The following is a 13,794-nucleotide window of genomic DNA, read 5'->3' as shown; positions in this document are numbered from 1 at the left end:
AAATCAATATGTGGAAGAGGCTGTGGGTGGTGAGGATAAGAATGCTGATGACCAACCCACAGTGAGAAGGAGAAGAGTGAACAGACCCAGGATAACCTACCAGGGGCTACATGAGCTGGAGATAGTGGAGCACTATAGGGTGGACAGGAACCTCTTACAGCAAATTGTTGAGCTGAGCCAGCCATGCCTCACACACAGAATCAACAGAGGGGAACCCATCCCAGTGGATACCAAGGTATGTGTAGGCTTATGAATACTAGCAACAGGTACCACCCAAAGGCCGACTGGGGATATCATAGGGATCTCACAGGCATCAGCATTCAGGGTACTCTACCAGTTCCTGGATGCCATGTCAGCACATGTCAGTGAGCACATATATTTCCACAACACCCGTGAGGCGTTGACCAACAATATGCATCTTTTCCACCACATAGCAGAATACCCTGAGGTAGTGGGTGCTATAGACTGCATGCACATACACATCAAAGCACCACCTGATGAGTGGGGTAGGGTCTACATAATCTGCAAGGGCTTACCCTCCATCAACTGCTAGGTCATGTGCGATGCTCAGGGCATTATAATGAATGTGTGTGCTTGCAGCATTGGAAGCTATCATGACTCCCACATCTGGCAAATGACACAGCTATACCAGAGATTTGCCAGTAGGGTCATCCATATGGCCACTTAGTGGGGGATGTTGGTTACGCACTGGAGCCATGGCTGATGACACCCATCAGAAATGCCCATACACCTGAACAAGAACTCCATAATGAGGCACATGCACAAACCAGAATCATAATAGAATGTGTGTTTGGGATGCTCAAGTTACAGTTACAGTGCCTGGACATATCCAGTGGAGCCTTGCAGTACTCTCCAGCTACATATACCCAAATGTTCATTGTATGTGCCATACTACACAATAAGATCCTGCAGATACAGCTGCAGCAGGAACAGCATGGGGCAGGGCCACACAGCCCTCCACTATTGCCAAGGCCAGCGCAGGCACAATGTGACTTAGAGGAAGAACAACCTGAGCCTGTCCATGTAGGTAGAAGGAGGTGTGCCTAGTATGCCCAGGCTTTGGCAAAGAGGCAATGCATAGCACATACGCTGACACTGTAGGAACCCAGGGAATGACACCTCTCTCTGAATCACACATACAGTAAAAGGGAAGCCAAATATGATACTACCTGTGCTTAATCATGTATAGGGAGTGTACTGTGTGCATCCAACATAGTAAGCCCTCCAGCACCATCCTCAGTACTGGCACAGCCACAAGGTAAATCACTCTCCTTATCAATTTCTGAATGGAGTAGTATATTCTGCTACTTGTATCTATGGTACAGATGTGAGCAAGCAAGGGAATTGGGTGGCTGAATGGGATGGCAGCAGATAGTAGAAACCTATATGGGCAGCATGAAATCCATAACAAATACTGGTGTCAACATAGTACTAAACAAGGTGACAAATCCCAATGCAGGACATGTGGTGGGCCAAATGTGTGTCCATAGGTCTGTGGTGCATGCAATAACTACGTAATGCTGTAGCATGACATATTAGTTAGGGAGGAGTTCTAATCCCAGACATGGCAACTGTGAAACTGTGTGTGTGTGTGTGTGTGTGTGTGTGTGTGTGTGTGTGTGTGTGTGTGTGTGTGTGTGTAGAGAGAGTAATGCCTTTGAGGCCATTCAGAGTCAGTACACCTCCCATTGCCCTACTTTAGCAGGCCTGCTGATGTCAGTCACCATGAAATACTTCCTTGGACAAGATTCAACGCTGTAAGCTCAATGGCATGTGCAATAATTGTGTAATGCTATAATATGATGTACTAGTTAGGTAGGAGTTTTAATCCCAGACATGGCAACTCTGTGTGTGTGTGTGTGTGTGTGTGTGTGTGTGTGTGTGTGTGTGTGTGTGTGTGTGTGTGTGTGTGTGTGTGTGTGTGCGTGCATGTGTGGTGTGTGTGTGTGTGTGTGTGTGTGTGTGTGTGTGTGTGTGTGTGTGTGTGTGTGTGTGTGTGTGTGTGTGTGTGTGTGTGTGTGTGTGTGTGTGTGTGTGTGTGTGTGTGTGTGTGTGTGTGTGTGTGTGTGTGTGTGTGTCAAGACTAATGCTTTTGAGGCCATTCACAGTCACTACACCTCCCATTGCCATACTTTAGCAAGCCTGCTGATGTCATCTACCTAGAAATACATCTTTGGAGAAAGGCTAGCCCTATAAGCTTCGTGATGCATGCCATAAATATGGAACAAAATAGTAGCAGTAACTACACAGCTATGGGTTTGAATCTCATCTGTGGCAAGTGTTTGTGTGTGTACCTCAAAGATTTTGACCCCAGTTACAGCCAGTACACATCTCTGAGCCTGACATTAGCAGTCCTGCAGATATCATCCACCTTACAACTATCTAATGCGAAGTCTAAACCATGTCAGTTCAGTGGTGCATGTGGTAAATGTGTAACATAATGATCCATAAAGGTTGTTAGGTAGAGGTTTGAACCTCACCCCTAGCAAATGTAAATGTGTGATTAGGGTAAAATTATTTTTGGGATCTCTCACCCTCTACATCACCTAATGCCAGTATTTACAAGGGCTGGTGATGTTTCTTACCTTAGAAGTACCTTGGGACAGCTTATATCCAATAAGCTCCATGGCACTCGCAAAGAATGCGATACACTATTGTAGCAATGCATAGCTAAGTAGGGTTTTGAATCTCAGTACTGGTAAATGTGTGTGTGCCTGTCATCAGTATCCTGTGTGGAAGTTGCTGTGATTGTTTAATGACAGGATGCATTGTGGGGTGGGTTTTGCTAAATTATTATATTGAGAACCTACTATATGTCACAATGTTCCACCTTATAAGGACAACAGATGTCAAACAGCAGAGAGGCTGGTGTAGACAATCCATAGCCCTACATCTGACATTATGGATCGGTGAACAATATAGGCAACCCTTGTATTACTGAGAGAACACTGTCCATCCATGTCTCATACACAAACACATTTGGCTAGGCAACAACCACTATATTGGTAGTTCCCTGCATATTTACCACAGATAGTAATCATGGTGTGATTGCAGTGGACTACATGCCTGTTGACCACAACACTGCCACTGACATCAGAATGTACTATGATGTGTAATATTTCCTGACTGTGTGTTATCCAGCAAGTAAAAGGACATTGCACCCTGTTCCATCCCTACAATAGGCAAATAAATGCTTACAGTGATCCGTTGCTATGTTCCCCACTGGACACCTGCAACAACTGTAGAGTATGCAAATGTAACCCACAAAGGGAATACCATGCCATATACACATACCCTGTATGGACAGATGCCATTAACTCCACAGAACACTTGTTTTATGCTGTCAATATAGGTGCAGGCATGACCTCAGTTCCATAGCCAGGTCTCACTACATATGGTCAGGAATGCCACATCAGATGATAACAATCTGTCCACACGACATGCCCCAGAGACCCCAAGTACAGTTCCACATGTCACAGAACATGCATGTAAGACATGTGCACAACCCAGACACTGTCCATGTTATGGAATATAGGTCACATACATGGCAAGCATTGCACAGCACTGGCCACCCACAATAGTAACCTAGATGAGTGGATGGTGAATACAGTACCCACTTGTGTGGGTCAATCCAGGGACTACACCCCTGAACCACACTGGAGACCATTGTCATGTGGCCTGATGCCAAGGTATTTCCTTTGCCAAGCCTTTTACAGCCTTCTGGCACAGTCAACTACTACACACATGTGAAGCAATGAACCTATGCATGTCAGTACTGGCAAGTGTGCATGTGTGTGTGTGTGTGTGTGTGTGTGTGTGTGTGTGTGTGTGTGTGTGTGTGTGTGTGGTTTAATGATTTTGAAGCCATTCACACTCACTACACCTCCCATTGCCCTACTGTAGCATGTCTGCTGATGTCAGTCACCTTGAAATAACCCTTTGGCCATATATCAACCTGATATGCTCTGTAGCATGTGTGATAACTGCCTAATAATGGAGTGTAACAACCTAGTTAAGTAGGAGTTGTAATGCTGACCCTGCCAACTGTGATAATGTGTATAATTCCCTGAGAGTGTGATTGTGTCATCCTTGATGCCTGCTTTTGTGGACAGTCACATGTGCTACACTTCCCTTATCCCACATTTATCACTGTTGCTGATGTCACTCACCTTCAAATATACCTTTGGACAACTTTCCCACATGTAAGCTCCATGGCGTGTGCAATAACTGCATAACAATGTAATCGCAATGCATAGTCAGCGAGGGGTTTGAAACTCAGTACTGGTAAGTGTGTGTTATAATTGTCCTGTGTGGGTGTTGGAGTGATTGTATAATGACAGGGTCCATTGTAATATGGGTTTTGCCATATCATTATATTGAGGATCTACATGTCCCATTGTCAACATTACAAGGCCATTTTCCAAACATTGTAAAGATTGTTGTCGACAATCCTCAGCCATAAATGTGTACAGCTATGTGCAGTTACCATGTGACAGCATGGATTAATACACAATATAGGCAATCGTCATAATTCCCAGATACCACTCTCCACCCATAGATCATACACAAACATGCTTGGCTCTTACTCTCCTACTCTCTTCCTATCTTACTTTATCTCTGTCTGTCTCTCTCACTCCCTCTCTGGTGGATGTGGAAAAGTACATCTGCTTTGCTTAGGCAGCATCTTGAGTTTTGCAAGTGATGCTCATGATCAGCTGATGATCTGTGCATGAATTGCAGTCCCCCACTAGCTAATTGCATTTGGAACAGCTGTGGTATCATTCCTACAGCCAATTGCATGGAAACACACTCCTATAACTTAACACTTCATGTGGGTGTTGGCCCTTTTCCTTCACTGTGAGCAGGACTTCATGTTGGTGTTTGACAAACAGCATCACAGAGGGTAGTTGGATATACCTCTTACAACATACATTGTGGAGACAGGCCAACAAACAGGAGGGGGATGTTCCAGACACGGCGACAGAATGTAAGTATTGCTCTTCTACATTTGAAGTAATGTTGGTTTAACAGGGTTTGTGTGGATATGGCTGTTCTACATGATTGAATATCTGCCATGACGGTGTTATGTGGCTGAGGAAATTCTCACCTGCGAGGCTATCTGCAGACTGGCCAGTGTTTGGAGTCTTACATGTGTTGTGTTACTCAGACATTTCCTATCTTCAGAAATGCAGTAGCATACTCTCAGGAATGCAGTCAGTACATGGTGACATTCATGTGAGTTACTGACTTTATATCCCTCAGAAGACATATGTCACAAGAAACCCTGTTACACCAGTAAATGTATGGGTTTATCACAGCAGCATGTCAAGATTGGCCCTGCGTTTGTGCCTCCAACCTCAAGTCTGTCAACCTTTATACATATGTCATGCAGTAAGAGGTGCATATGTTCAGTACATCATTATTTACTGACATCATATCTGATAACAGGCCAGTGAGATAATAGACTGCTAGACATGTTATGTATAGTAGGCCTTATATTTCAGGACAAAACCTGGGTATTCTGTTGTAGTGTGTACAGTAGTGAGGTCTGTGTACTTATGGTGATTGTTGACAAAGTGTGTATTGTGAATATGTACCTTGGCCTGTGTACAGACTGTGGTAGATGTCATTGTTCCGGTCCTGTTCTATCTGATGTTGCATGCTGCTTTAGTGTATGGTACCCTATCGGCGTACATGTTTGTAGGGCCAGACCGACGCATGTCCTATACCACAGTCAAGCACTGGAATGCACTGTGTATTGGCCCAGTATATGTAGGGTTAGTGTGTGAGTGGCGCATATGAGGATGGTGTTGTTCACACAGTCCATATACTGTAATATTAAATATGCTTACCATATGTGACTGTGGCTGTGTTCAGACTGGTTGTAGGTATGAACTTTCACACAGGTGTCTGTTACTCCATGCTGTTACATGTCTGTAGAGCCTGCTATATTTGCAAGTACATGTGTATTCCCCCATAAGAAATGTAGGCTAGTGTTGTGGCAGTATGCCTGTAGTTTGCACAGTGTTTTGTGACATGCCTAGCAGCTCAGTGTATTTACTCAGTGTGATGTTATGTCCAGATATTTGTCAGATGTACGGTTGCCAGGCCACCATAACTGTTGTGTATTTCTGACAAAGCAGTGGGATGCTGTACAGATGTATGTCACTAACAAGTGGGCAGTATGTGAGCTTGTGACCTCTGCCCCTCCGGTTATTATGTGTCAGGACAGACAGGATTGTGTGAATGCATAAAATGTGTGAGCTTATCTATTCCAGTATTCTCATGATATCCCCATTTACATGGCTGTAAACATCTGCTTTGTCAGGCTTGGTTCACACGTGTTGCACTGAGGCGTTCTGTGTATACCTCCGGCCTGACCAGAGTGTGTCAGACTGTCCACATTTATTGGTCATATCTCTGCTGTATTCCACAGGATCATTACTATGACTTGTGTGATACTGCAATATGATGATCTTATGATGTCTGTCAGTAATTGATGGCTTCCATGTCAATATCAGATGTGACTTCTCACACAACATTTCTGTTAAGACAACCCCTGTTACAGTAGCAACATTCTATATTTATACCTGCAATACTTACATGATATCCCCTTGCACTAAGAGATTGTGACTATTGGTGCTGAGGTATGACTCCACTACATGTTATGGACATATGTTATACATATATATGTGTGTGTATATAAATATATATATATATATATATATATATATATATATATATATACAGATAGATCTATATATGACTATACATATAATGCAATATACAGATGTATATAAATACATATATAAATATATATGTGTATGTACATGTATACATATATACATATGTATATTATATATATATATATATATATATATATATATATATATATATATATATATATATATATCCATATCCTTGTTATGTGTACGCAAGTGTTGTATTTACCTTCCCAGATGTATCCCACCATATTTATCTGATATGTGTTTATATAGATATAACAACATACTGATTCAAAATATTTCCACTAACAAGTACTACACAATTGTAGAAATCAAAGCAGTTGTTCACTACTATTCAGTATGTGTACTGACAGATATATTAGAAAAAAACAACAGCTGGTTTCATAGCTGTGATGGCTTTGTGGTTAACTGCTCTGACTATAGTGTACAGGGTCATGGGTTCAAGACCTGCAAGGGGTGTGTATTTTGTTGCTAGGCAGAGCAAGGATTGTTGGATACAGAGTGGTTAAGTCAGTTTTGAGCAGCTTTAAGTGGGTTTGCACAGGTTTGTGTGACGGGAAGTGGTGCTAATGTATGGTTAAACAAAAAGGCACTCACACCGTGTAGGCCTCACTTACCAGTGCGCAAATCTGCTTAGCATTCATATTGCTGCAATGCTGAAACCTGCTAAGCATAGCTCAGCCATGGTAATCTGTGATCACATTCCAGTCTGATAAAATAGCAGGGTAATGACATCTTTAATAAGTGTATTTAATTCCAGGTATATAACATATGTCTATATGCTGTTATTACAGTAGCAAAGGGTGTGAGCCTACTTTCTGGGACACCTGAGTATATATGGCTATTACAACAATCTTTTCCTTTTGTATGTGTTTCATACATGGGTAGTATCCCAGATTATATGCAGTCACACTGGCATGTATTGTATCATTACATTACTACTATTAACAGTGCTTTCCCAAGTAATAGTAGATTGCAGATTATAGTACTGGAACCAAGCACCCCTGCATGCAAAGACAGACTCTGAGTCCTGACTATTGTGTTCTTGGTGTGTGAGCTGTATGCCATTAAGTATTTGCTACTGGATATTGATCTGACATGTGGATATTAACTGTAGAGTACTGTGTGTATAGGACATGTCATTGAGGACTGCTGTCATGTAGTAATGGCATACCTATCAGTGTCAGATGTCTGTCTATCAAAACATTCATTCCAATGCATAACCAGTTGGCTAACTGATGTCTGTCTGTCCTCTGTACAGATGTGCAGATGTCAGGTATCCATCTTTGCTGCTTACAGGCAATCTATACTTCACTGACACTGACATGTCTGCCCTGCTTGTTATGAATGCCACAGGTAGGAATCCCCACCCTGTACACACCACATGCCATGGATACCACAACTACACTATCACAGTCAACAGAACATGCTTGGCTAACAGGTTTCCAAGACAGACACTGACCATGTTATGTAATACATGTTGCATATGTGTCAATTGGAGCACCTCATTGGCCCTAAGCAAGAGGCAACCAGATGACTGCAAGTTGCATTTAACTCTCACGCTGAGGATCACTCATGTGGCATCAGTTGATAGATGGCCTGCTGACAAATAGCAGGTGGAATTATACCACTGTACCCATATCCCCTACTCTTCTCATCTCTCCATGGACAATATCCTGGTACACACCTAGGAACACCTCCACCTATGGACCCCAGTACTGACAAATGTGTCAGTGTGCATTACTGAGAATAACAGTGCCTGTGTGTTTGTAAACTTGTAGTTGACAATACCCTGAGTGCCTTCACACCCACTACACTCCCCATTGCCATAGTTAGATATGGCTGCTGCTGTAATGGACATTACATGTACCTTGTTACACTCTTCACCCTATGGGCAACCTGGAGCTTGCAGTACCAGCACAACACTGTTGTACAAATGGGTAGATAGGTATGGGTTACCCTCTGAGTCCTGGCAAGTGTGTGTATGTGTGCAAGTGTGTATGTTTGTGGGATACAGCATTCTGAGGCTACATTCTCCTAATACAATACACCTTGCCATACATTATAAGAGATAATGATGTTGCTGACCATAGGAGAGCCATTAAAGAGCATCACCCTGCTATCCCTGTGACATGTGCAATGGATGCATATCTCTGTAGTAGCACTCTTGAAATAGACAAGGGGTTGTATTGCAGTCCTGGTCAATGTGTGATTGTGGGTATGTCAGAGTACTATCATGGGTTTCAGTGAGTACAATATCCAATGTGGCATGTGGGTGCTGGGTATACTGTCTTTACACCATGGTACCCCAGAACATGTCCCAAGGTCATGTATGGGGATGACTGTCACCATCAACCATACAGGTAACTGATTACACTATCCCGCCCAATGATGCGTGTACTGTGTACAGCTTATCTGTAACAGAATGGACACACTGACAAGGTAGTTAGCATTGATAAACCCAGGTCTCTCAGATGTGTGTATGACTGTTATGTGTTTGTCAATGTGCATATGACAGTATGTCACACTATGTATTGTTCATAAACAACCAGTACATCCCCCATTACCATACTGTGCAAGGCCTGGTGATGTTCTTCACTTAACAAGTAACCTCGGGCACACCTCATCCTAAAAGCTGTGTGGTGTGTGCAGTTAATGCCACACACATCAGTAGCAATAAGTACCCAGGTAGGGGTTCTACTCTCAGTTTTGGCAAGTAAGAGTATATGTGTATGTGAAGGGATCTACTTCACTTTGCAGAATATACATATCCCAGGAGGTAATCTGTCAAAGAACTGACTGTTAAATGCTAACATTTCACAGGTATCATCTTGTGGAAATTCATTCCATCGAAACTAGCAGTAGATGTGTAAATGCCCTCTTCCCAACTGTATAGCCTTACAACGATACTGGGGTTGGTATATATAGTTGGGTGTGGATCTTGTGGACACAGCCACCATCATTGCAGTTATTGTTGTGTGTATCCCCTGCTTAGTTGGCTGTAATACTGTACAGTTTATGTTAACAGATTAAGTAGTTGTCAGTCACACTATCTGTAGTTCTACACCACCCCACACCCTCCTAAGGGTAGCGCTGTGCCACCCACACCAGCACACCTATGTTTACCAAGTGGAGGATTGCACTACATTGGGGAAGGGGACATATACCCTGCCAGTACCATCTTCAATGACATTAAACTAGCAGACTGATTATTTCCCAATGTGATGTTGTGCCTGTTCTGTCTTGGTGGAATTACATAGGCTAAAATGGGTTCCCTACAAAAGTACATGCATCCATGTGTACAGTATTCTCTGTGTATTGCATCAACACCAAAGTCTGTGTGTGTGTGTGTGTGTGTGTGTGTGTGTGTGTGTGTGTGTGTGTGTGTGTGTGTGTGTGTGTGTATGTTATACGCAAACATGTGGTGTGTACCACCCAGTACACTTACCATTGTCCACTGTAGAAGGGTTGCTGACATCAGCCACCATGTACTCACCTGTATACACCCCTCAGACCTATCAGGCATGTGGCACATGCAGTAACTGTTATACAGACCTGTGACTTGTGTTCAGCTATACCCAGGATATGGCACAGTCAAGGTGTCACCACAGTGCCATACCCCTTGTAAGAAACAACAGCAAACCAACATCCTGCTAACACATAGACACCTACAACACAAACGGAAAACATTATGGAGACCACAAACACTCAGTGTTAATAACAGCTATAATGCATCATGGCTGGACAGCTACACATCATGACATGTAAGCATTAAACTTTAGTGCTGAAAACATGTTAGTAGATTTTAGTACAGTCAGCCTGTGCATCAGAACCATATTAGCCTGTCCGTGCATCAATGTTATGGATGACAGGGATGTGGCACAGGTATCATCATATGCACAGGGTGTGTTGTGGGTTTGCCAGAGAGTTAAGCTGAGCCATTTGTTTGAAATCATGTGTGTGTGTTAGTGGTTTTCATTATTAATTGGGCTGTGCAGATGTGGTGTGTGTAGGTATGGGGTTGCCCTAGCTGTGTTGGTGATGTGTGCGTGTATGTATGCACACAGTTCTGCTATGTAGCTGGCCTATACAGGGGTTTGTTGGACAGCTGCAAACTGTACCTGGCAGGGTGTGCAGTTCACCGTCTCCAACCACGGACATCAGAACTGCACCTGCCAGGGGTTCCATGGGCACTACCAGGTACAAGCCAAGATATGGTACTCTCCCCTGATGATGACATATGTCCGCTGGATCCAGGGTCCTCTTGGGACTGACCAGGACCACATGCACATGGCCTGCTATGTTGTCATGTGGACAAAACCCCCCTGCAGTGCTGTTGCTGGTACTGCCACTACAGGAGAGGCTTTGACTTGTTGCACGTCCACGTCGACTTCCACCTGTTGGTGTTGCTGACCTTCATCCACATGGCTGTCATACTTCTCCCACCATATGCTCACAGGCATTACATGGTCGAGGATTCCCACCATCTCACTCAACTGTCTATCCAGGACCACTGCAAAATAACAGTGGGCACCTGCAAGATCATGGATGTTGTCAATAACAGCAAAATGAGTAGCCCTGTGGAGCCTCAGACTCTGTCTGATATTACATTCCATATGTGCCTGTGCCTCCATGATGGCCTGAAACATGCATCTAGTAACACCAGCAGTGTGGCACATCTACCAGGGGCATGATGACCAGCAGCCCTCCTATGAGCACCCCTGTACATCTGCCTGTGTGGTACCTTGCTGAGCATCCAGCTATGGCTGCTGTGTCTAGACACACTTTCCATATTCACCACACTGTCGTGTCCCATGCCACCACCTGACAACTGTCCCTCATCTATGGCCACTGGTGATGGGGTATGTATAGGCAATGTGACTGTGTGTAGGGATGGTGCGGATAACAGTGGGATGTCAAATGATGGCACAGCTTCAGCCCCTGGCAACCCTGCCTGTACCTCACCACACCTATCATCATTGTCAGAGTCTGTATGGACACTAACATCAGTTTGCCTGCAGGAGGGACCCTGACCCACCTCACCACCTGTGAGGAGAAAACAAGAAATGCACTTTAAGACCTGTACATCATTGCTTAACTATACACACACACACACACACACACACACACACACACACACACACACACACACACACACACACACACACACACACACACACACTTACTTACAGGTGAGGTTGCACAAAGATATTACACACAGACCTCTCATTACCCATCTGTCAACATGCATGATGGCACTCAACAGCATGCACTCAGCTGTAGTCAATCCCTGTTACCAACATTATACATCTCTGTGATGCATGAGTTGTGTTAGTAGGTGATGCCCCTTCCCCTGGAACACACTGTACCCATGTACTCAGTATTGCTGTGCACCTGTTCAGCACCCTGGCATGTACTGTGCACCATAACTCACAGGTGTACAAGCCATTGCTGAATGTGTATATGTATGTCAGTTATGTTTGCTCTGCTGCTCACAGCCCCTGTGTGTTTGTCCGACACATACCTGGGATGATATGTGGACAGATGTCAATAGTGAATGCCTGACGTCTGATTTGCAAATCTCATCATTAGCGGTGCATGTATGAGCAATAAAATACACTGACAACCTTCAAAGCTTACTGTGGCTATGAGGAGTATACTCACCCTTATTGACATGGCACCCTCTTCCCTGATATGCCATAGGGCCACAATACTGCATATGTTAACATTACACAAACCTGATATGTGACATATGACCCGTGCAATCAAATACAGTATCAAACAAATGTGTTAGTTGTGCAGATGCTGATTGAGATGCATACAATATGTGGGTGCATAGGTGTGCACATCCTTAACATGATGTTTTGTTGCATCAACTGTTAACTGTACTACAGCAGTCACTATTCCTGGAAGGGATATGCTAGCATGGCCCATCTGCACTTGCCAGTATTTGGTCACTCTGCCCTACAAATGTCCCTCAACTCTGCAAGTTTGCAAGGTCAACTCATGTGCACAAGCCTTGGAGGTCACACAGTGCCTTCACTATTGCTGTGGAGTCAGGTTTATATCTGCCACCCTTCATGACCTTGACTGTGTGCAGATACAGCAATTCTTAGTGAGCTTTGGATGTCTGCTTCAGTTCACTGCTGTGTTTCAGGATGACACTCCTCCCCATCCTCAGCCTTTTTGCAGATGCTTGACAACTATGGCCCACACATGAGTGTCATTTTGCAGTGTCCCAAATTCAAAACACCATGTGTACCGGTCTAGTCCCTGCTAATGAACAGCAAACATACAGGTGTACACTGGCACCAGCAAAGTACAGATGGTGATGGTGGGCCTGAGGTGGAGTGAGTTGTTGCTTGTGCAGGACATGTATCTTAATTGATACTGTCTGTAGGTTTTGAACATGGTCTTGGTAGACCGTTACATATTGCAACACATCCCTTTGGGGGACTTTTGATGTTATGCATATGCTACCTGTAGAGAGTCCTGGCTGATGTTTCCTGTGGAACAACTGTCCCATCTGATTACCCTAACCCATAGGCCACACTTATGCAGAATCCAGGCAGTTATTGACACAAGTACTACACAGCCAGTACTTGCTAGACATTCCTGCAACTCCCTCAGAGTTGCGGCATGTTTCTAGGCAGCCTCCATGACCAGTTTGCAACATGTGTCGCCATCTGTCTTGGATGGCCATCTGTTTATTTTCTACATTAATGCTGTCCCATACTTCCTCGTCACATACATAACTGTCTGCACTGTGTGCCATGGTATATGCAATGGTGAGGTAAGGCTTACATGTCCCACTCCTGCGTGTTACCTTTTTGGAATGGGATCCATTCCATGGCTTGTAAGATGTGTGCAAGCCATGGCTGCCTCTGTTGCAGGTGAGTGGGCAAAATTGATGGACATACATTTTGGACAGCAGACCATTTTTTGATGTGACATTGAGGACCTGTACTTGATGGAAAGTGCACACTCATGAAGACTGAATGTTATCAGTACCTCAAAAGCTGCTTCC

This window comes from Protopterus annectens, chromosome 2.part1 (genome assembly GCF_019279795.1).
Source record: "Protopterus annectens isolate FY-2018-M chromosome 2.part1, PAN1.0, whole genome shotgun sequence".
In the NCBI taxonomy this organism is placed as follows: domain Eukaryota; kingdom Metazoa; phylum Chordata; order Ceratodontiformes; family Protopteridae; genus Protopterus; species Protopterus annectens.
Note: the sequence above shows the minus strand (reverse complement) of the source record.